The 24,749-nt window shown below is 45.9% G+C and overlaps 1 long non-coding RNA gene across 2 annotated transcripts in view; it reads right to left on the bottom strand.

Annotated features, from left to right (window-relative positions):
- Positions 1–216: 216 nt before the first annotated feature.
- Positions 217–24,749, bottom strand: part of LOC132363876 (uncharacterized) — a 48,598-nt gene continuing 24,065 nt past the window's right edge. For both annotated transcript variants that reach the window (XR_009502667.1, XR_009502668.1), the window contains 3 exons: positions 5,384–5,612; positions 4,840–4,958; positions 217–357 (listed from right to left, as the gene is read on the bottom strand). This is a non-coding gene — a long non-coding RNA (uncharacterized LOC132363876). The remainder of the gene's footprint in view (positions 358–4,839; positions 4,959–5,383; positions 5,613–24,749) is intronic.

Here is a 24,749-nt window from a genome sequence, read left to right as displayed (position 1 = left end):
TCCCCCACTGTCCCTCCCTTCTCCTTCCTTTCTATCATGTGACCCCTGGGCCTTTCATCCAGAATGACTTTGAAAGCCTGCTATTGATCTTCCTGTCACTTCAGGTCATACACTCCCACCCGTCATCTTCCTTTAAGTGAAAGTTTGAGAACCCAATTTGGAAAAAAAAAAAAAAAGAAAAAGATCACCCACGTGATTTCAGGGGCTGGGCTGATGGAGCAGCCCTTCCAGGAGGCTGGGTGTGAAGTGCTTGGAGGAAGTGATAGAGCCGCCCTTAAAGACTCCGTTCTGACGTGAGCTGAGCTGTCCCTTCATTTGCAGTTGATGGCTGTTCTAGTCGTGGGCTCCCAGCAGTTACTGAAAAGAGAAAGTGGGAGACCAGATCATTTTCATGATTGCCAAACAGGAAGCCTACTTTGTTGAAAGTGAACCAGCCGCCTGTTGGGTCTTCGTATTTTCTACTAGCCAAGTATTTGATCTTTCCCAGCTGGCACCCTGTGGCTGATCATCTCCTCCATCTCTTCTCTCATTGATACAGTCATTAGTGAGCATCTACTTTTTCTACTTTGCATGGCAATTAGGGCATATGCTTTAAAGTCAGATGGTCATTCCTTCAATAAATGTTTACTGGGCGCCTACTTTATGCTAGGCACTTAACCAGGCACTGGGGACAAAATGACAAGCAAAACAGATATGGGGCCTGTCCCCAAGGAGCTTATACTGATGGAGGAGACAGAGGGGAACTGCATAATCCCACAATATATTGAATTACAAATTGTGGTAAATGCCATGATCCAAAAGTCAGGGAAGCTATGAGAGCTAATTCCAAGAGGGCTTGAACTAGTTTAAGGGTTAGGAGAGGCTGCACTGGGTGGAAAATGGGGGCATAATGGAGACAAAGGAATCTGCTCAGATGAAGCCCTGAGGCAGAAGGAAGCTGGGTAAGTGTGAGGACTCTGGAGGAGTGTAGAGGGTGAAGGGAGAGGGAAGGAGAGCAACACATAATTGGGGAGCTTTGAATTTATTAATGCTGTAATAAAGTCTGTGAACTGGTTGACTTTCAGTGTCCTAATCCATAAAATGTGTATAGAAATACCTTCCTTGCAGAGTGGCTTTGAGGATTCACTGAGATAAAATATGCCATTTTAAGATAAAGTGCTTAGCCCAGAACTTGGGCTATTGCAATCCTGGAATAAATGGCAGCAACTAGTTTTATGACTGGGCAAGGTGCACCGCTGCTGGGAGCTGGGGACAGAAATGAATCAGCTTTGGTCCTTGCCTTCAAGCAGCTTCTAACATCCCTGAGGGGATCAGCAATATCTAGTCTGCAAGTGTGCCATAGCTTCTCCGCCGACAGGACTCAGAGGAGGGAAGGCTGACTCCAGTGGGGAGTCCGGGAAGGCTGCTTGAGGGGAAAGCATCTAGATGCCCAACACATAATTCTGGTCAGGCGGGAAAGCAAAGGAAAGCGAGGACCATCTTCACCTCCCTGGGAGCATCTGGGATGCGGAGAGGGAAACAGCTGAGTTTCCTTCCCTCCTGCCGAGGTGAAGGAATTCAGAGGTGCTGCTTCTCTTATTAATCCAGCTGTGAGCATTTCTTAGACCATCGTGAGCCCCTGAGGAGTGAGGTGCAGAGCCTCTGAACAACATCATTAAAATGCTTCCCAAGAAGAAACTCAAGCCGAGCAGGTGAGAATCTAACGGCAGAACCAGCACCAAGCGATGTAGCTCGGAATGTGAGGCAGGGAATGGTTCCTGTCTAGCTCTGTGCCAACAGTCTTGGACAAGTCCCCTCACCTATGGGTCTTGATTTTCTCACCTGTAAAACGAAATGATTGTTGTAAATGATGACATTTGTTCTTCTGACATTCTTTGTCTCCAAAAGGCTACATTATTGCTTTGGTAAGATTCTGGGGACGATTTCTATCAAGAGCAAAGGGGAAAATGGAGGCAACTCCCCAGTAATTCTCACTCCCTCTCAACATATTTGTACTGGAAAATCCACACATTTGCAACCTAAGTGAGTTTGGGAGCCTAAAATATATCTGGCAAGCTAAATAATTTCCTCACTTCATTTTCCTAATCTAGTCCTAGCATTGATATTTCTAAGCAATATGTGACCACAAGCAAGTCACTTAACCTTTCCAAGTGTCTGTTTCCCCTTCTTAAAATGCAGACCTCTGACTGAATCATCTCCTTGGGCCCCTTCAGCTCTCATTTTCTCTGTCTTTTTCATTCATGGCTTTGATCCTTGTTCAGGTCAGTTATCTCTAGCAACAAGTGAGATGTGGAAAAAGCAACTCAGGTGGGCTACCACCTCCCTGAACCTCATTGTTGTGATCTGAATAAAGTTAACATGTTTAAGGGTGTCTTCTGTAGATCAGCAGGGTAGCAAAGTAGTTATAAGCATGGGCTTTCAGGCAGGCAGTCTGGAATCAAATCTGGTCTCTATCACTACCTGTGTGGCCTTGAGCAAGTGCCAATCAACATGAAGCATGGATAGTTCTATTTAGGCAGAAAAGCAAGAAGTCTCAGTTTCCTTATCTGTAAAATGGGAGTGAAGATAATGCCTGCTGCTTAGAGTCATTGTGAGGATTAAATACACAGTGCTTTCCAAATTTCTATCATAACAGTAAGATAAAACATAGTTTCTCTGATAAATGGGCAAATGACGCTTGGTCCTAGGATTAGGGACACATGGAGTAGTGGGGATTGAGGCCAAATGGGTCAGTCTACTGCAGCTGACTGTAACACTGTAGGTCTCAGTGTTGCCAGATCTGATTTTTTTCTTTTTCAAGAGAAACCAGAAATCTGGATTTTTATGTGAGATTGCCTAATCTTAAAATACTGGCTCACATTTATTTTTTCAAACATGCAAATAAGACATGGCTGCCGCCAGGTTGTGGCCCACAGTTTTTCAGTTGGTAACCTCAGTTTGTAACCATTAAGCGCTCAATGAATGATGGGGGAAACCCTGGTCATCTAATTTAGCACTCTCAAGCATTCTCAACCACCCAATTTTACAGATATGGAAACTGAGGCCAAGGCTAAGAAAAGTGAAATGACTTGCCCAGTGTTGCACGGCTTGATTATATTAAAGATGGGACTCTAACTCAGGTCTTTTGACACTTAGTTTGGTGCCCTTTTGCCAAGTCACAGGAATCCTTCTAGAAACTCACAGCCTGGATGGTGAGCTGCCCTGGAGCCACAATCCTTGCTTTTCTCCCATGTCTTTTCCTGCAGTGCTTACAGATAACTGTGTTTTGAGATGATGCACAGAACCTCTACCTATGTGCCTGCGTAACACCCACAGTCCAACAGTGGCTCAAATCGGGGCAGGGGTGGTTCCGAGTGGTCGCAGCTGTTCCCCTCACTCCACGCCTCCCATCTCTGCCCACTTTCCCTGAGATCAGCTACAAAATGAGTTTTAGTTGGAATGCATCTTTTTCAAAGGTTACAGGACAAAATAATCCTTGATGCAATATAATTATAAAATATCATCTCATTTGTGGTTAAATCCTTGAGCTTCAGCAAATTTTAAGCTAAAAATGGATAGTTTTATTTTTAATAAAAACAAGATTAGCAAATGAAAATCTACTATAATTCTGTTTAGAAAGCTCTAAAGCATTGCTGCCTCTGATTGAGCTTTCAGACGCCCTCCCCACCATCCACATCCCCTGATGCATCCTCCTCTCTGGGGAGCCTGACAGATGTACCTACATTGCCTTCTGAAACCTCCCTCTCGGGCCCCAATTCTCAACCTTCATTTCCTTCACTTTAAATTCTAGTGCAAACCAGCTCAGCCCTCCCATCAGCATCCCTCGGCTCTGACAGGCTCTCTGCCCATCAGGAAGTCCGCTCTGCTCCATTCTAAGAGTCTTGTTAGGGGTGACTGGGATGTGTACCATTGGCAAATCGCTTCTGGAAACGAGTTTCCCACTTTGACGGGAGATGGAGCAGGGACAATCCCGCTGGGGGACTGGCGTGGTTTATCAGCCTTCGTCCCAACTCTGTGCTCTTAACTGGGGTTTTCATAATCTCTTTTCCCTCAGTTGCTTCCCCTCAAAGGTATTTGCATTTAAACAAGAGTTTGCTCCCCTGCTGATTATTTCCCCCCTCTTTGATTCCATTGCAAAAGCAGCCAGAGTTGCCCGGCTGTGCTGGTGTCTGGATGGGCTCCATGGTAACAGCTGGGGGTCGAATGGTGTAAACTTCGCCTCTTCCTTTTGCAGGTACCGTTGGCAGAGTAGACACATTTAGGAGAAATGTCCAGGAAGTGAAAAGGGAACTATCTGTCACCTCGGAGTCTCCTGGGCCTGCTTCGAAAGCCTCTGGTAACATTTCTCAGAGAGAAGGGACCCCTCTAGGTAATATTTTAAAGCCAAGAGCACATGATTCTACCCAGGGAGAATGGTGCAAGGAGCAGGAAAAAAGGGTTCCAGGGTCTCCTTGACACTGACCCATGGCATGACCTTGAGCAGCCAGGTGATCTCTGCTTAACTTGGGGGCTCTTACACTGTGCTGGCTGGAGGAGAAGCCTCTGAGGCTGAACTCCAGGACCCTCTTCCCTGCGGGGCTTAGCTCACCTTGCATTTAGCAGAGTTCAGCGTATTAAACACACAAGCTTTGGTGTCAGACATAGCTGGATCCAAAACCCAGATGCATCCCACACACACTTGTGACTTTAGACAAATAGCTTAACTGTTTGAAGCCTCGGCTTCGTCATGGGGTAAAGTTGGGCTGTAGTAGATGGGATTGTTGTTCTTGATTCTTCACACCCTCAGTCTTCCACGTGACCTTGCAGGGCACACACGTGCACAGGAATATATTTTCTTACCTTATGGATGTTGGACTTTGCCATATAACTTGCTTGGGCCAATGGAATGATAAGGACTTGGTGTGAGCAGAGGCCATAAATGTGCTTCCAAGGTTTGGTTTGGTTCTTGCATCTATGACCTACCATGGAAAGAACATGAACATTATAGTGTCTGGTCTAAGGAAAATGAGGACACAGGTGGAACAGACTAGAGACCATCATCAGCCTGGAGACTACCTATGGCTTGAAGCTGAGCCCCTCCCAAACTGGCCTGTAGACTCAGAAACTAGAACATGAAATGCTCTTTAATATAAGCCGTTGGGTTTTGAGGGGTAGTTTGTTATGCACAAACTACCACGGTTGTGGCCATAGCTGACTGATACAGAGAAGTTACAACACTGAGGATTAACTGAGAATATGCACGTGTTACCCTGGCTGTTGGCATCTCCGTATACCACTGCTTTGTTCAGTCTGCACGACTCCCAAGGAACTCAACTTCAAACACATGTGTAAGTGTGTACAAACATATAGATGATATAAAGAGCAAGTCAATATTTTTTCTTACCATCATAGTTTTTCCTCTTCTTAATGCAGTGCCAAGTAGACAGCAAGCATTCAATAAATGGTGACCATGATGAAAATGTTGATAACTCTGGCGAGGGCAATCTCTGTGCACTTTAGTTGGGGTGCCCTTGGCATTGTACCCCAGGAATCTTCTTGGTAGACTCTTCTAGTTTGTTTCTTAAACACCCGAACTCAGGGATATCTGTTTCATTTGCAGCTCTTGGTTTGACCTTAATAGTAATAATAATCCATAACTTCTAAGGAGCATTTTAGAGCTTATGAAATCAGTTACAATTCATTCATTCAGCATTCATTTATTGAAATTTTATTTTTAAAATGCCCACTATATGCCAGGCATTGCCGAAAGTGCTGGGAAAATAGCAGTGACCAAGACTGGGAAAGCTTGTGCTCTCATGAGACTTGTGTTCCAGGCAGGAAGGACCACACAACTTAACAATTAATTAACTTAATATTCTAAACAAATATTTAAAAGTACATATTTTACAAGCAAGTAATTATATAAGGGCTTAATTAAACAGACTGTGGTAAGTGCAACAGAGAAAACAGAACAGGATTAAGTGACAGGGAAGGATTGAGGGCACTTTTTAGATGGGTTATCAGGGCCAGTGACTGCAAAGAGAATAGGTACCCAGGAGTTCAGGTGTTTAGCTAGAGTATGGAGGTGACATATTTTATTTTGGAATCTTTTTTTTTTTTTTTTTAATTTATTTATTTATGGCTGTGTTGGGTCTTCGTTTCTGTGCGAGGGCTTTCTCTAGTTGCGGCAAGCGGGGGCCACTCTTCATCGCGGCGTGCGGGCCTCTCACTATCGCGGCCTCTCTTGTTGCGGAGCACAGGCTCCAGACGTGCAGGCTCAGTAGTTGTGGCTCACGGGCCTAGTTGCTCCGCGGCATGTGGGATCTTCCCAGACCAGGGTTCGAACCTGTGTCCCCTGCATTGGCAGGCAGATTCTCAACCAATGCGCCACCAGGGAAGCCCCTTATCTCGGAATCTTATAACAACCTTGCCAGGTACCTATTCTTATTTCTCTCACCCCTCCTCTCCTTTTTTCCAGTGAGGAACCCATGGTTCAGAGAAATCAGATACCATGCCCCACGTAGCAGAGGAAGGAACTGGGACTTAAAATCAGTTGTTTGGAGGTTACCCAGAAGGCACCAGGCAGCAGAAGACCTCAGATGAGGATGTCAGGAATCCAGGTGATTGCCTCACCCACCCTAACCCCCAGCTCCCATGTTGGGGATATGACCGTCTTTAAGGCAGTGTCATTGATGACCCCCGACCCACCTGCCCAGTGCTACCAGCCAATACACCCAGCAGGAGGAAGGCAATCCTCACCAGTCCTTCCCTAAGAGAGACAGCTGGGTGCCTGGAGCAGCACACACTGCCTGGTCTACTGTGGCAGCCAAAGATGCCAGCTGTCACCTGGCAGCCTTTGGATGATGCAGTGATTCAGGGGAGCGCCATTGCTAACTCAATCACACCTCCCTGCCGCAGGTGGCAGCCACAGACCCACAGCATGAGCCCTGAGGGAGGGCCTTCACTTCCAGACGCAGAGCCAGTGATGGGCGGGGGCGCCAGGCAGCCTGGTTCCCACGTGCAGCCTAGCACACATGCTTTCTCAGTCTTTGGCTTCTGAGCTCAGGATTCCATAGATATAACGTCTCTGAGTTTACCACCACTCGAAGCTAATCAGTAGTACCTGCTGTCTAAAATTTTCCTTATGGAAAAATGGAGGCACAGACCAGGCAATGACTTACTCATAGTCATTTGCAATTACGAGTTCTGGCTAGAACCTAGGGACCCTTCTAAGTCTTGGTCTTCAACCAAGTGTTGAGTATCTGCTATGTGCCAGGTGCTGTACTAAATGCTGATAAGCTCACATCTTCTGAGAAAGAAAGAAACATGAACAGTTGTGAGCGTTACCTTAGAAGTGATGTGATAGGAAAAGGTGTGGGTGACCTCTGGGGGTCCCCAAAGTAGGGAATCTACACTTCTGCAGTGGTAGAGAGGGGAGGCAGGTGGGTGGGGTCTTGAAGGTCTAATGCAAAGGTCATGCTTGAGCTTTCTCCTGCTCTTTCCAGTAAAAGTTATTCGAATTTTCCATTTGCATAAACTCATTTTATTAAAAGTTAAAAAATTCACTTATTTATTTTTAGCTTCAGTTTTGTTTAAGTCTGAATATGTAATGATGAAGAAAGCGTTATCATCAAAGCTGTGTGAATTTTAGCAGATCCTCAAGCCTCTCTGTGCCTCAGCTTCTTCAAAGGGGGCTTGGGAAGACTGAATGAGTTAAAATATACACAGTGGTTAGAACGAGGCCCTACACTATATGCTATGATTCTTGCCTTCCTTCCCAGAGGACACCATTAGGTGGAAATCGGGTATGAATGAGCCACGGCAGCAATCCAGACGCCTGCAGTTTCCGAATCCTGCCCCTGAAAGCTGCAGGAGCCACGTCCAGCCTCAGTGAGCTGGGGTCTGTGGACGCAGCCTATACCGTGGTTAATCTGCAGCGCTGCTGTGAGGATTGCTGTGGGATATCGTTTGGGTATAGGAACGTGAGGCTTATTATTTCTCAAAAGACAACCACGTGGCCTGTGGGTTTGTTTTTGTTGGCCACAGGCCAACATTTATTTCCTTTGCTAAAACACGCAAACAAACAAAAAGTCCACACTGCAAAGCACTGAGAGGCGAGACACATGTTTAGGCAAATCAGGAGATAGTAACAATCCATCACAGCCAGTTTCAAAGCCTGCTGCGCTTGTGGCTGCGCTTGGGGAGGTTCTGCACAGAAACTACATGCTTAATTGGGTCTCAGGTCTTTGGTATTTGCTGGCATCACATGGGAGGGGCTGGCAAAGACAGGAACAAGTTAGCTGTGACTGGAAGTTTGGATTTCAGAACGGAGCAGTAGCTGGGAACTTAGAGCTGAAATCTCACTCCCAAGGAGGCTCTAGTGCACTAAAACCCCACTAAGAAACGTCTGGGGTGGGAGGATCAACAGGCAGTTGATTCCAGATATTGGGGGTTGCTGCATACAAGGTGATATGGGAAGCAAGCAGTATTTGTCTGGCACTCAGGATACAGAGCACCTCCAAGTTCTCACAGCCTGAGGGAGGCAGGAGGAAGCTCACTATCTGGGATATGCCAAGGCGAAATGAGCTCAAAACTCAGTCGTGGTGCCCACGGGAGCACAGTAGACGCTGCAGCTGCTCTGTCTCTGTGCCTTCAAGGACGTCACTGTTCCTCCCCCTTCCCCAGGATTTTGTCTGCCAGAGGAGTCCCCCACCTACAGCTACCCTTCAAAACCCTGCTTTGGACTTGCTAGATGAATCATGTCACTGCTCAAACACCTTCAACAACTGCCCCAGACATACAGAATAGAGTCCAAACCCTAAACGCAGCACCCAAGGCGGCTTACCCTGATATGGCCCAAAAGTCCCACTGCTTTCTCTATTCCCTGGTTTAACCACAGCATACATGCTCACTGCAAATGAACCCCTATTTACTACCTCTGGACCTTTGCTGATGCTATTTCCTCTGCCTGAAGGCCTTCCTTGCTCTTTCCTCATCCTAATCACGTCACTTATTAGACAAGAGTTTATTTGCCTGGTGTGTCTATTACGTGGCAGAGACTATTCTGATGCTGTTTGAAATGGCCATAGTGGCAGACTGCAAAAAAGGCCACAAATTCTTCCCCTCCTTGAATCCACGTCCCCTCACCTATAACTCTGCGTGCCCTCCCATTCTGACTCTGGGTTCAGCCATGTGATTAGTTTTGGCCAATGGGATATTACCAAATGTGATGCAAGCAGAGGCCTGAAAAGTGCTTGTACTCTTTTTGTTTCTCTTGGAAACCTTCTGCTTCTGTGTGAATGAGCCGGGGCTAGCCTGCTGGAAGCTGAGAGACCTTGTGAATCAGAAATGATGGCTCAACCAAGGGCCCTAGACCAGTCAGCCCCAAGCAGACCGTGTGTCTGTTCACAGATGCATGAGTGAGCCCAAACTGCCAACCACAAAATCCTGACTAAATAAACAGTCGTTGTTTTAAGTAACACTTTTCAGGTGGTTTCTTGAACACAATAGATAGCTAATGCAGCCATCGATGGGTCTGATCAGTCTAATCTCTTACCCCTTCTGTTGGTGCTAGCAACCTGCTTTTTTTTTTAAATATATTTTATTTATTTTTGGCTGTGTTGGGTCTTCGTTTCTGTGCGAGGGCTTTCTCCAGTTGCAGCGAGCGGGGGCCACTCTTCATCGCGGTGCTCAGGCCTCTCACCGTCGAGGCCTCTCGTTGCGGAGCACAGGCTCCAGACGCGCAGGCTCAGTAGTTGTGGCTCACGGGCCTAGTTGCTCCGCGGCATGTGGGATCCTCCCAGACCAGGGCTCGAACCCGTGTCCCCTGCATTGGCAGGCAGACTCTCAACCACTGCGCCACCAGGGAAGCCCCACAACCTGCTTTTATAGTGATAAACACCTTCCTCCATTCTGCGTTGCATGCTTCTGGTGAAGTTAGTCCACCTGCTCCTCTGACTGCAGGACTGTCAGTCAGTGTTATCTCTGGCCACCAGGATGGGCACATGGCTCAAATGGTCTAATAAGACTCAGATCTGGGATTTTTGTTGCAATTCCTGAAACAAAAATGCTCTTTTTCCAGCAGGGTGGCTAAGCCAGGAGAAGGTCAGCCTTGAGTGCTCACACAGCTCCCACAGAAAAGAGAAGGACCAAGAGACGGAGAGTGGGTCCTGCCGACACGGGTCCCTGGATCAGCCTGTGCCTGCAGTTCCATCTCTCCCTGGTTTTTTTTTTTTTTGGTTACATAAGACAGAAAAAAAAAAAAATCCTCTACTTCTGTTTAAGCCAGTATGAGTGGGATCTTTGTCATTTACAGACCCAAATTTCTGACAGATGCACTCCTCAAATGCTACCTTCTCCAAAAAACTTTACTTCATCTCCTGGCAAGAACGGAGGTTCCTAAAGATTTTTGCACAGAGTCAAGAACACTAACTTCAAGTCGGAGAGACTTGACCTACAGTGACCACAGGGCTTGCATTAGAGATGGGCACGTGACCCATGACAGACCAGTGGGTGTCATTTCTGGGACTTTTACTAGAACTGTTAAGGAAGAGAAGTTCTTTCTCTGTTGACATTGCCAGACTAGAAGAATGAAGCCAGGAGTTTGTGGCCTCCATCCTGCAACCAAGAGGAAAATCCTGTCTGGGGTGACGGCAACACAGAGGGAAAGGAAAAGCCAAGGCAGGAGATGGACAGTGTCATCTTTGAGCCCCTCTATCCAGCTGAACTTGAAGACCAACTTACCCCTAGACCTTTTAGTTACTTGAGCCAATATCTTCCCTTTTTTATTTAAGCCAGTCACAGTTGGGTTTCTGTCACTGAAAGAGTCCTAAAGAACCTCTCTCAGCCTCAGGTTTGTCCTCTGCTAAATAAGGTTTAACAGTACCTCTCCCACACATGTAAGATGTCTAGCACAGCGCTGGCACAGGGTGGGAGCTCCACACTGGTAATGGTCCTCCTTCCTCTGAGCTCTGGGAGTGAAGGTAGTATCCCCTCTCTCTGCAGGCAGCAGCTTCTCCTCTGTTGGCCAGATGATTGGAAATTGCCCAGAAGGCCAACAGCCTTCTTTCCTTGTTGCAAATGGTATCATTTCATCTGGGTGGATGCAGGAGCTCAGTGGAGTGTATATTTGTCCCTGATCTCTGGTTTCTGATTGCCACCCAGCATGTGCCCAGCAGGCAGCCTGCTGTGTTCTACGTACCACAGCCAGATGATAAATCTTTGATTTTTGCTCTTCTCTGCTTCTTGGGAATAATGGGTCCATATGAATTGCATCCACAAGAATAGCTGTAATTGTAACAGTGCCGCAGAGATGGAGCTGGCAAATCAGCCTGTCCCATGAAATGTGCCTACTTTGTTCCAATCACTTTCCTCGACATGGCTACCAACTTTGTTTTTCCATCTCAAACTTTTAATAAGCAGTGGGCTTTCTGTGCAAAGAGGAGAATGAAAGCTATATATCTGGGAGGTTTTATTCTTGGTTTGTTTGTTTTATTCCCTTGTCTGTACAATTTCCCTTAGAATTTGGTCTCCGGGGGGGAAAAAAACCTTTGGCTCCCAAATATCTTAGCCGCGCTGGCATCGTGTCAAAGAATTGACACCTCCCTGATATCTAGAGATGCGGAATCACTTGTACACTATCCGAGGTGTTGATAACTGGTATTCTTATGGAAATCTCAGAGGAGATCTCACAGAATGCATTGTGCACAGATCTCAATCTCAAAGAGATGAGTGGTTGGGGGGTGGGGTGCAGGGCTGCAAAGATCGGTAAAGAGGGGACGCCCCTGGCCATCCTGGGCTGTTTCCTGACAGCATGTTTTCTTGGAAGTTCACAGCCATCTTGACTCTCTGAGATGCTGGGGTCCAAATGGAACCAAATGATGAGCAGTAAAGAGTCAGGATGGTAAATATGACTTCCTTAACGTTCAACTGGGATTGTAGGTAAACATAAGAAGAATCAGTATTAATTATATTTAGCAGCTATTAGTACTGTATACTTGCTATATGCCGGGCCAAGTACTCAGTATCAATTTTCTCATTTAATCCTTACAACAACCCAGTAAGTTAGGTACTATTATTGCCCTGATTTTTCAGTCAAGAAAACTGGAACTTGAAAAGAAAAATGGCTTGACCCAGGGCAGAGGCTGAGTTTTGACCTCATAACCCACCTTTTAGCTACCATGTTAGGCCTAGTGAACGTGCTCAAGACTGCATTCTAGGGGACTTCCCTGGCGGTCCAGCGGTTAAGACGCGGCACTTCCACTGTAGGGGGCACGGGTTCGATCCCTGGTCGGGGGGAAAAAAAGACTGCATTCTAGAAGACCCAGGAAGGTCAGCCTCCAGCTCACTGGGTGACTTAGGGCAAGCAAAATTTCTCATCTGGGTTTTGAATTCTCCAGCTAAATTAGTGGATCGGCTCTAAATCCTCCAATGGGCCAGGTAGCCTTGGTTCAGTGGTCAGCCCCCTATCATTGGAAGTAAGCTTGAGTCATAGCCAGGGAAGTCCATGGCAACAAAGTCACAGAGGGGATTCAATCACGGGACGGTGAGATGGGTCGCCCTGACACTTATGGTTCTCTCTCCTATGAGAATCTGATGCCAATACGTTTTTTCATCTATTTTTAAATCTAAGAGGCCAGCATTTGTGTTCCCTGAAGCTTGGTCGTGCCGATTGCAAGGCAGTTCTATTTGCCTGCTGTATTTTGCTCTGGTGGCTCAGCAGGAGGCGGGGAGGAGGCGCCCATCCACTCAGCCGTCCTCCTGAAGCCTTTGCTTGGCTGAGCACGGGAGACTGGGTGGGAGGGCACCAAGATAATTGCTCAGAATACGTTTGCTGCTGGTGCTCCCGTTGTCTCTGCAGGCACCACATTTCCCCATCCCTAGCAGGGTTCTCACTGGGTTGAACGCTGAATGCCCATTAGGGAAGCCTGTCACTTTCTTATTTGCGGGAAACGTCTGATACAGAAGGGCAGGTACCACTTAAAATGTCAAGGCAGCAGTGCAACTGGCAGGTAAATTTCTGCGTAAAAATCCTCTTTCTGCTTTAGAGCAAGGAGATTATGTAAGATTCTTTGATGGCTGTCAGACATGAGGACTGCCTTCAGCCAGAGAGGAAGAGGTAAACAATCTCAGGAATCCAGCCAGTTCTTCCACCAGCTGAAGATTCCAGTGCGGGCTGCCTCCACACTCACTCTCCCAGTCTTCGTACAAGGCACCCTGTTCCCCTCCCAAAGCCCCTTTCCATGTCCACCATTGATCAACACCTCCACTATCATTACCTCTCTTCCTCCTCCACTGCCACGTCCTTTTGGAATAATGTCCTAACTTATCTTCCTCCCTCTAACGTCTCTGTATGACAATCCATTCTGTAGGGAGCTGCCATTTGAAGACTATTGAAGGGGAATTCTGAGCAGCAGCTTCCCAGCCTACAAAATTTCCAAGGCTTCTTGAGTGTTTACAGAAAACAAACAACACCTCTACTGCCCAATCTCCAAGCCTAACACTTTTTGTGTGCTTACTACGTGATGCCAGGAACTCTACTAGGCACTTCATGCATTAATTTGTCTTTCACAACAGCCCTGTGAGGTGGGTATTAACAGCCTCATATTACAGCTGAGTAAACTGAGGCTGAGAATTAAACAACCTGCCTAAGATCTCCCAGTTTTTAAGTGCCTAACCCAGATCTAAACTGGAGTGGTCTGCATTTCCCCCCTCTTTTACTACTACTTTTAATAGACTTTATTTTTTCGAGTAGTTTTAGGCTTATAGAAAAATGGGAGTGCAAAGTATAGAGAGTTCCCATATGCCCCATTATCTTTGTCCCTCCCCCAACAGTTTCGCCTATTACTAGCATCTTGCATTGGTGTGGTACATTTGGTGAGCCAATATTGATACATGGTTACTAACTATAGTCCATAGTTTACCTCAGGGTTCACTCTTGGTGTTGTACATTCTATGGGTTTTGACAAACATATAATGACATGTACCCACTATTACAGTATCAAAAGGATAGTTTCACTGCCCTAAGAATCCCCTGCGCTCCACCCATTTATTCCTCTCCCCCAACTCTTGGCAATTACTGATATTTTTACTGTCTCCAACTGCAGACCCAGCTGCCCAGAGGCCCTCAGTAGTTTCTAGCTTCTTTCACTCCCTGGAACAATAATGCAGGGTAGGATTCAACAAAGCCAGACGCCACCGTCGCCACCATTGGTGGGAAGGGCTTCTTCCTCTGATTAGGCCTGGCTCTTATTGGGCTTGTGGGTAAAAACTCAGGATCTGTTTGCCTGTCTCCACAGACTCGGCAGGTGGCTGGGGGTGGAGAGAGGGGACCGAGAGTTTCATCAGCAGAGTCAGAGAATTCAGCACATGGGGCAGGTGATGGGATGTGGCAGCAAAGGGCTGTTGGCTCATGGGCTCGCTCATGCTGTGATGGGGTAGCTAATGCTTATTGTACCTGCCTGTGGCAAACAGACCTGTAGCCTGTCCTTCACAAAAGTGCCCCCCCCCAACCAATTATGTAGTGCAGCTTTTCTGAATCTTTAGTATGCATGTGGATTTCCTGGGCATCTTGTTAAAATGCAGATTCTAATTCAGTACGTCTGAGGCGAGGTCTGATAGTCTGCATTTCTAGCAAGTTCCCAGGTGATGCTGAGAGTAGCAAGGATGTAGGAAACAGAAAATGAATTTATATTGGGCTCATTGCCTGTTTTGTCATTGGGCTTGCTGCCTAATTTCCTTAAAACTCTGATTATTTCTTATGCTTCAGAGAAACACTTGTACCTGGCTGAGTTCGATCCTAAGTTCCACCATTAAATAGGGACATTTTCAACTTCAGTGCGTTCAGAAGAAGGCACCTGGGATAGATAATGAGGCCAATTATTCAATAACCAATTTAGTCTTTCAGTAAATATCTGTCAAGCTCCTAGAATGTGCTAGACACTGTCCTCTTGGGACTTTGGGCTAGCAGCCAAAGGCACCAAAACTAAGCAAACAATCAAAGTAATTTCAAGTTGTGATAAATTCATGGAAGGACACTAACAAAGGCCTAAGTTGGAAACTAATGAGGGGGAAGGGAGTATTTTAGGATAAGTGGTTGTACAGGTTTCCTATTGCTGATATAACAAATCAACGCAAACTTAGTGGCTGAAAACAACACAAATGTATTCTCTTACAGTTATGGATGTGAAGTTCAAAATCAGTCTCACAGAGCCAAGGTCAAGGTGTCTGGGGGCTGCTTTCCTTCTGGAGGTGCTAGGGGAGAATGTTTCCTTGCCTTGCCAGCTTCTAGAGGTTACCCACATTCCTTGGCTCCTGATTCCTTTCCTGGAATCAGGCCAACCTCTGTGTGGGCCCACCAAAATAATCCAGGATGATCTCCCCATCTCAAGATCCTTAATCATGGAATTCCCTGGTGGTCCACTGGTTAGGACCCTGTGCTTTCACTGCCGAGGGCCCAGGTTCAATCCCTGGTCAGGGAACTAAGATTCTGCAAGCCACTCAGCGTGGCCAAAAAAAAAAAAAAAAAAAAGATCCTTAATCACACCTGCAAAGTCCCTTTTGCCGTGTAAGGTAACGTGTTGACAGGTTCCAGGGATTGGGATGTGGACATCTTGTGTGGGGTGGGGGGAGTAGGCATTATTCTGCCTAGCACGGGGTCAAGAAAGCCTCCCTGGGGAAATAACATTCAAGCTAAAGACGCAGCACAAGTCAGAAATGGTAAGAGTAGAAGGAACAGCTTTCTGAATGGAGCAAACAGCGAGGGCAAAGACCCTGAGGAGAGAGCTTTTTAAGCCCAAGCACTGGAGAGAACCCCGGCGTGTGGGAGCACAGGGAGTAGACAAGATGAGGGTGTAGCAGATGGCAGGGGCTGGGCCCCTGGGCCCCGCGGGCTATTATGAGGACTTTGGATTTTACTCCAAGTGTGATCAGGAGCCACTGGAAAGTCGAAGCCTGCTGCTAACGTGATCTGATTCGTGTCCGAAGGGGCGATGGTTTCTCAGCTGCAGCCCACACTTGCCTTGTGGAAATGTGCCACACAGCTCAGTGTGGCCAGCTCTTCTGACTTCTCAGGCAAAGCTGGAAATCTGGATACTTTTAATGTCAAACTCCCTATTTTATATTACTGACAATATATTGGAAAATTAAAAAAACACACATACAAGTAAGGTTTGGCTGAGACCTGCCAGGCCACCATCTCTGAAGAAGTTCTGCTACCTACTCACTGCATGACCTGGAGTGAAAGATGGAAACTTCGGGGCTTCAGGTTCCCAGTCTGTACAGTGGAGAGAATACTGGTGGCTACTACAGAGGGTTGAATGGATTCAAAGTCTATTATTGAGAGAATCCATATAAAATACTTAGTACCGTGCCTGGAAGCATTCACTATATATGTACCCATGTATGTATGTTTTTTAATTTGAGGGGATTAGACGAAGGTTTGAAATAGATGACCTTTAAAATTGCTTCTGGCTCTGAGATTCTAGGATGATAAAAGATTCCTCATTAATCAGACCATATATTTAATAGCAGGAGACCTGAGTTGCCTTCCCTCACCTGGATTTAATTTCCTTACCCAGTATGCTTCACACAGAATGAATGGTTGGTATGATGACAGCAGGCTCCAAGACAACTATACTTGATGGCAAAAACCACTGTGGTCAGGAAAAAGGCCCCTCTTGCTGACTATGCACAATACCAAGGAGTAAGAGCCCCAGCAATCAAGCCCCAGTATCTGCTCAATTTTCTCAAGAGTTTTGGAATTAACACTTCCTGAGCTTCTGAAACTCCAAATGTGGTTCCTTTTTTCTTTTTTTTTAAATTGAAGTATAGTTGATTTACACTATTGTGTTAGTTTTAGGTGTACAGCATAGTGATTCAGTATTTTTCAAATCATATTCCATTAAAATTTATAACAAGATAATGGGTATAATTCCCTGTGCTATATAGTATATCTCTGTTGCTTATCTATTTTATATATAGTAGTTTGTACCAGTTAATCCCATACCCTTAATTTGTCCGTTCCTCCTTCTCTCTCCCCTTTGGTAACCACAAGTTTGTTTTCTATATAAGTGAGTTTGTTTCTATTTTGCATATACATTCATTTGTATTATTTTTTAGATTCCACATGGAAGTGATATCATACAGTATTTGTCTTTCTCTGTCTGACTTATTTCACTAAGCATAATATTCTCTAGGTCCATCCATGTGGCTATAAATGGCAGTATTTCCTTTTTTACGGCTGAGTAACATTCTATTTTATGTATATATGCCATATCGTCTTAATCCAATTGTCTGTTGATGGGCATCTGGGGTGCTGGGTTGCTTCCTTCCTTCTTTCTACTCAGGGGAGTAAAATCTGGGGAGGGTATAGGCAAGTACAGGTCACTGTCTCTAGGCAGGTGAACCTGAGGATTGAAGGCTTTTGTTCAGGAGGGCCTCCTCCCAGGACCACATCAGATATCTCCCCACCCTCAGGACCGTACCCAGAAAGGCACAGAGCAGAGTCAGGGCACGCCTGATGCCAGGCAGAGCTCCAGGGAGGAGCGCTGATCACCAGAGGATGTGGCAGGTTTGAATTTTATCAGTAAGATCAACGTTTGTAAATGGCAATGACAAATAAATTGCACAGCTTCTTGGAATACTATCCAAGGACACTTCAGCATACATTTACACACTCACCCAGAACTTTAATTTCTTTATCAAGCTTCACCAGCAGCTTGGAGTTGGGAAGATAAAGAGCCATGTCTGATCACCAACACATCTCTCTCTAATTGAACTTCCCCAACAGGAGGCTGCAGTCACAGTGGTAGGCTGGGAGGTCTACCTGAATCTCTGAATCACAACTTTTAGTGTCTCTAGGGTGGGTAAAATGCTCCAACTGTGCCACTTTAGGGGGACCATGTGAGGGAACTGCCCAGCACTGTACAGATGGAGGGCACGGATTCTGATGCTACTCGGGTCCTGGGCTGGAGTTCTTTTGCCTCAGCCTGGTGTTCAAGGCTGTTTGTTAAGGCTCTTTGTTTGCAAGCCCAGACTGACTCAGGCTAACAGCTAACTCAGGCCCAAAGGGGGCCTAATGGAAGACTGTGCGGCTGACAGAATAAAAAACAAAACAAAACAAAAAAGGGCTGAGACCTTGGACAGGGCCAGCAAAGGCAGCTCTGAGATCCAGGGCAGCAATGAACATGAACTCACTCCCTGGGGACACCATCTGGTGAGTTGGTGCAATGGTTTTCAGTCTCTGCGTCATTCTGCTCATGGATTTAAATCCCTGAGAGATTCTTATGGTGTAGGTCAGCTCTCTCCTGCCCAGTGTGTGTCGGGACTGACAGGCCCACCAGTCTGCATGCTATGGGGAAGCAGGTTTCCCCAAAGAAATATTGATGTACTGCTACCAGAAAAAAGGATGAAGGCAGGCAGAGACAGCAGGTGTCTGCACAAAGGCCCTGCATGAAGAGGTTCCAGCCACCCTACTGGCCTACTTCCCAAGACTCCCAGCACATGCTGTCCCCTCTTCTTTACCATATTCCCCATTTCTTCTGGTTTGTGTCCTGCTCACTCTGGGATGCCCTTCCTGCCTACCTCTGTATGTTCCCCTAGCCCATATCATGGAAAGGGAACCTCTTCCTGGTCTCTGCCTATTGTGCATCAGGGTTTGGGTTCAACTGGCTGTGGGTTAAGAAATAGGCTTTACTGGGGAAATGGAAAACTTACATAGCTAGTGCTTCCATACCCCACAGAGAGAAGCCATTGAGGGGCCCACAGCTAAGGTGTGATTTCCAGCAAGGAAAAATTGGCCCCTGTTCTTCTCCCATTTATAGGGCAAAAGTGAGAAAACAGCTTTGGTAGAGGAACACACAGACTACTTTGTGCCATTAGTCCAAACGTGGGGGGCCAACCACTTAGAGGAATAGTCTGGGATACTAGCTACCCTGCACTTGAACTTGGGGTCCATAGAAAGTTAGAGTTCTCCTTACCAGATGAAGGAAACCATCAGTTCTGTGGGGAGCTGAGTTTGGGTGCAGCCCCTTTGGTTGTGTGAATGGGGAGTGATCCTGGTCCTAATTAGCTTGTTTCTAGGCAACACACGTACCCAACTCCAAAGCCACTCCTTTTATAGTTCTTTCACAGGTCCACACTCTTAATTTCCAAACCCCACAAACTAGACATCTCTCATTTCTCTGAACCCTTTGATGAGGTTGCCTTGAGGATTTGTCCTCTTTTTCCTGTTTCCATCTTTACTCATCCCTGCCCAGGCTCATTCCCTTGATTTTAAATATCCATATTCCTGTCTCCTCTACCAAACTGTCATCTCTTCAAGGGCCTCTCCCATGTCTCTTATCTTTGCATTCCTGTCACTAATTGGAAGCCTGACCCAAATAATCCCTCCATACAAATATAGGGTTGACAAACAAATGGTTTCAACTGCAAGATAGAAAACTACTCAGATATGAGATGAAGATGGATCATTCAGAGCAGCTCCCTAGAAACACAAGGCAGTGGCATGAATGGCAACACCACCAGGAATGGACTAATGGGGAGAAAGCCTGTATGGCATTGCGGGGGGCGGGTGGTAGAGCTGGTGTTGGTAAAAACATTGATTCCGTCAACAAATATTTTTTGAGCATCTACCACACCTCAGGCACCGGGAAAATCTGTGGAATACATCAGTGAATAAGGCATTTAGGGTCCCCACCCTGATAGAGGTAAATGGATATTCTTCAACTTCCTCTAAACCCTGGGAGTGAATTTTCTTTGCTTCCCTAAATTCTTAATACTCCAAGATAAACTGGGCTCTTCTTAGATCCAGATTTACTGGTGCATGGCATTGAATCAGAGGGAAAACTGGACCAAAAAGTTCCCTGTATTTGTTAAGAATTTAAAAAAGAAAGAAAGAAAAGAAAAAAGAACTCCCTCCCGCTCTCTCCCTCTCTCTCCTTTTATCCCCATATGTTCAAATGGTCACAGGGAAGCTGAGTCAAGATTTGGCCTGCTCAGGCCTATTATTATGCCAGAGACACAGCAGGGGGTGGCATTGTTTTGACAAACTTAAATGGCTTCAAAACCCAAATGGCTTAAATGTAACATGCTGTCTCTGTGAGCTGTCACTCAGAAATTGCTCCAAGCATTGATCTGGGGAGAGTGAGGATGAATCAATGGTTGGGTAGGGAGAGGTCTGCCTTTCAAGTCCATGCTTCTCTTTCTTGCTATCTCTGGCCTTGGAGAGGGATGGGGGAGAGAAGGCATTGGGTTATTTTGAAAACCTTGCCTTAATCACAAGGAATAAACCTTAGAGATTTAAAAGTACAGGACCCTCATTCTACAGATATTATGAGTGAGGAGCCTTATTAATGACTTTCCTGGTCAGTTCCCCACTCACCTCACCTTTTATGCTCACTGGGATTAAGGAGCCCAGAAGGAGGGGAAGTTCCTTTTCCTCCTGGGTCACTGCCATATAGAGGGAAAAACTGAGGGTTATACAAGTGTCTGAAACAACTCAATTGGTTAGTTTAGGAATATGGTTCCTGTGTGACAGACAAAGGCACATCTAAGTCACAGCTGTTTGAATGAAGACCAAGAACTGCAGTTGATTGAATGATTATACTGTTTAAGAGCCTAGACTTAGGGACTTCCCTGGCGGTCCAGTGGTTAAGACTTCGCCGGGGGTGTGGGTTCGATCCCGGGTTGGGGAGTTAAGGTTCCACATGGCTCGGGGCCAAAAAACCAAAACATAAAACAGATGCAATGTTGTAACAAATTCAATAAAGACCTTAAAAATGGTCCACATCAAAAAATCTTAAAAAAAAAAAAAAGCCTAGACTTAGTCTTCATGTCTCAGGCTCAGGACCTGCTCCTCTAGAAGTTTTCTGCGCCCCACTCAGCCAGAATTTAGCACTTCGTATATACACCAACCCCACTTATACTTCTGAAAAAGCACTTGCTGAAGCAACTGAGGTTGTTTGGAAGCGCTGTCCATTGTTTGTTAGTCTATCTCCTTGTGGACAAAGAGACCATCTTATTCTTTTCTATATCCCTAGCACTTAGTAAGTATTCAGTAAATGTCTCAAGAATGAAGGAACAAACATCTGATTACATGCACCCCATATTACAGTAGTTATGAGAGAAAGAGATGGAAGGGGGTTGCCTAGTTCTGAGAGTTAGAAGGGAACAGGAAGATAGAAAACGGGAAAAAGAAAAAGGAGAGGATAATAAAAGAGAGGGACAGAAGGTAAGGTTCCAGGAGGGAGACACAAACTTAGAAGGCAGGAGCTCAGTGGCTTTGAGTCAGATTCCAGGAAAACGTTGATCAGACCCTGCCGTTCCCTGTGGCTTATGGCTGAGAGTGGATTCCTATTATCACTTCTCTCTGAAGTGTTAATTAGAAGATTAGCCATTGTTCAGAGCTCTTTCACCACTCTTTATCTTCCCCAGTTCCACTCTGAAGGGGACAGCTTCAGGGGAACTAATTTTCTGTACTGCAGCCTAAAAGCCAGAATACTATGGGAGCTGGATGAAACCAGATTTGAGCTGGCTCCTTGAGCTGGCTCACGGGGGTCTTCTTTGTCTCTCTGGTTGAAAGCAATGTTTTTTGCATCTACTCTGATCATCCATAGAACTGGATTTCATAATCCCTACCCAACCACATCTGTCACCAAAAAAAAAAAAAAAAAAAAAAAGAACTGCAGAGAAAGGCAGAGGATGAGAAAGGGAGTTTTGGGGTCCCTATCTCCCATTTATTGAACTCTGACTGTGTGCCAGGCACCAGCCTCAGCAAGTTACATGTATCGTCTCACTTAATCCTCACCTTTGGGGTAGGGAATTTTATTATTCCCATTTACAGATGAGGGAATTGAAGCTGAGAATAAATAACTTGCCCAAGATCAGATATCTGGTCCCCATTAGAGCCCAGATTTGAGACTAGGATGGTCTGACTCCAGAACCCACTCCCTTCACCATGATGTTGCTGAACTCCACCCACCAGGAGGCACACAATCACTGGTGGGTGTGGCATGATGGTGGTGGTGGTGGTGATGATGGTGATGACACATGGAAGCTAAGCTGTTATTACTGAGGGTTTATTTTGTGCCCATCATTGTTATTAAGTGATTGTACATACATTGTCCTATTGAAACCTCCTGACAACCCAGTGAGGTAGGTTTTATGATTTATTTGTAGATGAGAAACTTGAAGCCCACAGAGATTTAGACTCACCCACGGTTGCCCAGTGAATTGTGCAGTGGCAGAGCTCAGAATTGAGACCAAGTCTACCTGGCTCTAACGATGATGCCAAGGCTTGGAAGGATGAAACCAGAGGATTTCTTCACTGACTGGACTTCACTCTGACTCACAGAATCTTCCTGGAGAAAGGGATCTTTTCATTCGCCCCTCTGCCTTTGGGTAGATAAACCACTATTTTCTGCTTCTGATAGTTGCAGTGGGGTCAGAGACTTTTAAGGGGCTCGTTCAAGGTCACAGCTTGTTTGACATCATCTCAAGTCCCCCCGCTCCACCCCACCAAGACCGTTAGGTGATTAAGGATTGTCTGCACCATCTCCCTACGTTCTCTTGGCCTCTCCATTTCATTCCCCCACCTGGTGGGGGAACAACAACAGTTTATTTCTTGCATATGCTACATGCCCATTTTGGGTTGGCAGGGGGCTCTGCTATCAGAGAGCCTGTAATCTTGCAGGTACCCAGAATGATGGAGGAGCCACCCTCTCAACTTGAAGCTTCAGGGTTCACCTTAGTGACGGAAGAGAGCATGGAGAACGGCACACAAGCTCTTAAATACACTGCTCACATTTCATGGACCCAATGAACATTTGATGTTCCCGGGGTCCTGGGCACCTTATTACTCCTCCTGCCTTTGCTGCCTTTTTTGAATCCTTTTCTCTCACTAGAATTTATCTCGCTGTGTCCCTCCTGACCCTGCCAGGTGGCTAAAGTCAATTTGATCAAACTCATCTGCACTAAAGCATTAATGGCTTATTATAGCAATCCTTCCGGGTAAGTGCTGCATTTTAAAACACCTCATCTAAATCTTGGACCAATGCTGTACACTGCAGCATAGTGGCAGGCATCTGAGAGATGTTTTGGTGAGGTTTTCTTTCTGGTTAGGCAAATCACTTGACCTGCACACGAAGGCAAGCCTCCCCAGCATTTACCACTTCAGACAGGTCTTTCCTGGCAGAGCTTCAGTTGCCAAAATGGGGATGGGGATTTTTTGCCTGCAAGGAGGCGGTTGGGCCTGTCGCAGCACGAAGATCAGCCTAATTCCAGAAATCTAATCCGGGGAGGCAGAGGCTGTCAGGCAGCCAGCAAAATTAATGAGAAAATTGGAGTAAACACGATGTGTGTCTCGTCGACTTGGGCTAGGAGAAGGTGACTTGGTGCCAGTCTGCAGAGTCGGGCTCTCCGGGGTGTGTATATGTGGTCTACGTGCCTCTTTGGAAGTGCTGTGTTCTCCGAGCTAATGAATTCAAAGGCACGGATAAGGGCTTAGAAAAGAATGCCTATACCTGGATAGCTTCTGGAGAACCTTTCATTTACTTGAATCACATCTTAGATCTGCCCTCTGTGATCAAATTAATGAGGAGTAGCACACACACAAAGCCTCTCAGTGTCGGATAAAAAAGACATCATGCTCAATAGGAATGGCAAGAGGGAAAAAGCAATAAGTGATTGAAGAGCTTCTGTGATTCTCTGCCTGAGTATAAGCTTCATAAAGTAGGGTTTCTTCTTTTCTCTTCACTGGGAGATGCGAACATCAGGAATGAGAAAAAGTTGCCATTTGATTGAGTCCCTTGTAATAGGGTGATTCTTTTATAAAGGACGTACACAGGAGGAGCTGCCATTAACCTGACTACCTGTTTGCTTTAATCAATCAAATATTTTTATTCCTGGCTCATTCCTTTGAGGGGAAATTTGCTTGGCAGAAAACAGGTACAAGAAGGGTAATGGGGACCTAGTCCATGGGTCTGTGCTCATGGGAGGAGAGAGTCAGGGACAAGGGGAGCTTAGGGTGAGAGTGGTTCAGATTGTCTTAATGACTCTAGGGTTTTTGGTGACCTGGAAGGTCATGTGTTACACTTTTAATCTTTATTTTAGAGGAACTATAGCATAGTGCAAGGTTGCAAAAGCAATGCTCACAGGGAGAAAACAGGTAACATAAACAAATAAATTGATTCATGTAGGAAACTCAACAGGCCAAGCCCAAAGACAAACAGTACTGACCCTCAATGTCTGGGATATAACAGGTACTGTGTTGAGCTGCAAAGCACTTGGACTGTCAGGGATCAACCTCTGGAGACTAGTTGAAAGTACACTCTATTGAATCAGAAAAACCTGTATTAGAATTCCAGTTTTCCCTCTTACTGGTTTTGTGACTTTGGGAAAATTATTTAATCTCATAAATTGAAAATAGGAAGTTAAAAAGCAGCATGAGGGACTTCCCTGGTGGCACAGAGGTTAAGAATCCACCTGCCAATGCAGGGGACACTGGTTCGATCCCTGGTCTGGGAAGATCCCACATTCCACGGAGCAACTAAGCCTGTGCACCGTAACTACTGAAGCCCATGTGCCTAGAGCCTGTGCTCTGCAACAAGAGAAGCCACCGCAATGAGAAGCCTGCACACTGCAACGAAGACCCAATGCAGCCAAAAAAAAAAAGGAGCATGAGAAGAATGAGCTCTATATTGGTCAGTTTAGGCTAAGATACACTGTTGTAACAAACATCCACTGTTATGGGTTGAATTGTGTCTCCCTAAAAA

This window comes from Balaenoptera ricei, chromosome 3 (assembly GCF_028023285.1).
Source record: "Balaenoptera ricei isolate mBalRic1 chromosome 3, mBalRic1.hap2, whole genome shotgun sequence".
In the NCBI taxonomy this organism is placed as follows: domain Eukaryota; kingdom Metazoa; phylum Chordata; class Mammalia; order Artiodactyla; family Balaenopteridae; genus Balaenoptera; species Balaenoptera ricei.
The sequence above is the reverse complement of the archived record's forward strand: the minus strand, read 5'-3'. Positions and strand labels throughout refer to the sequence as shown.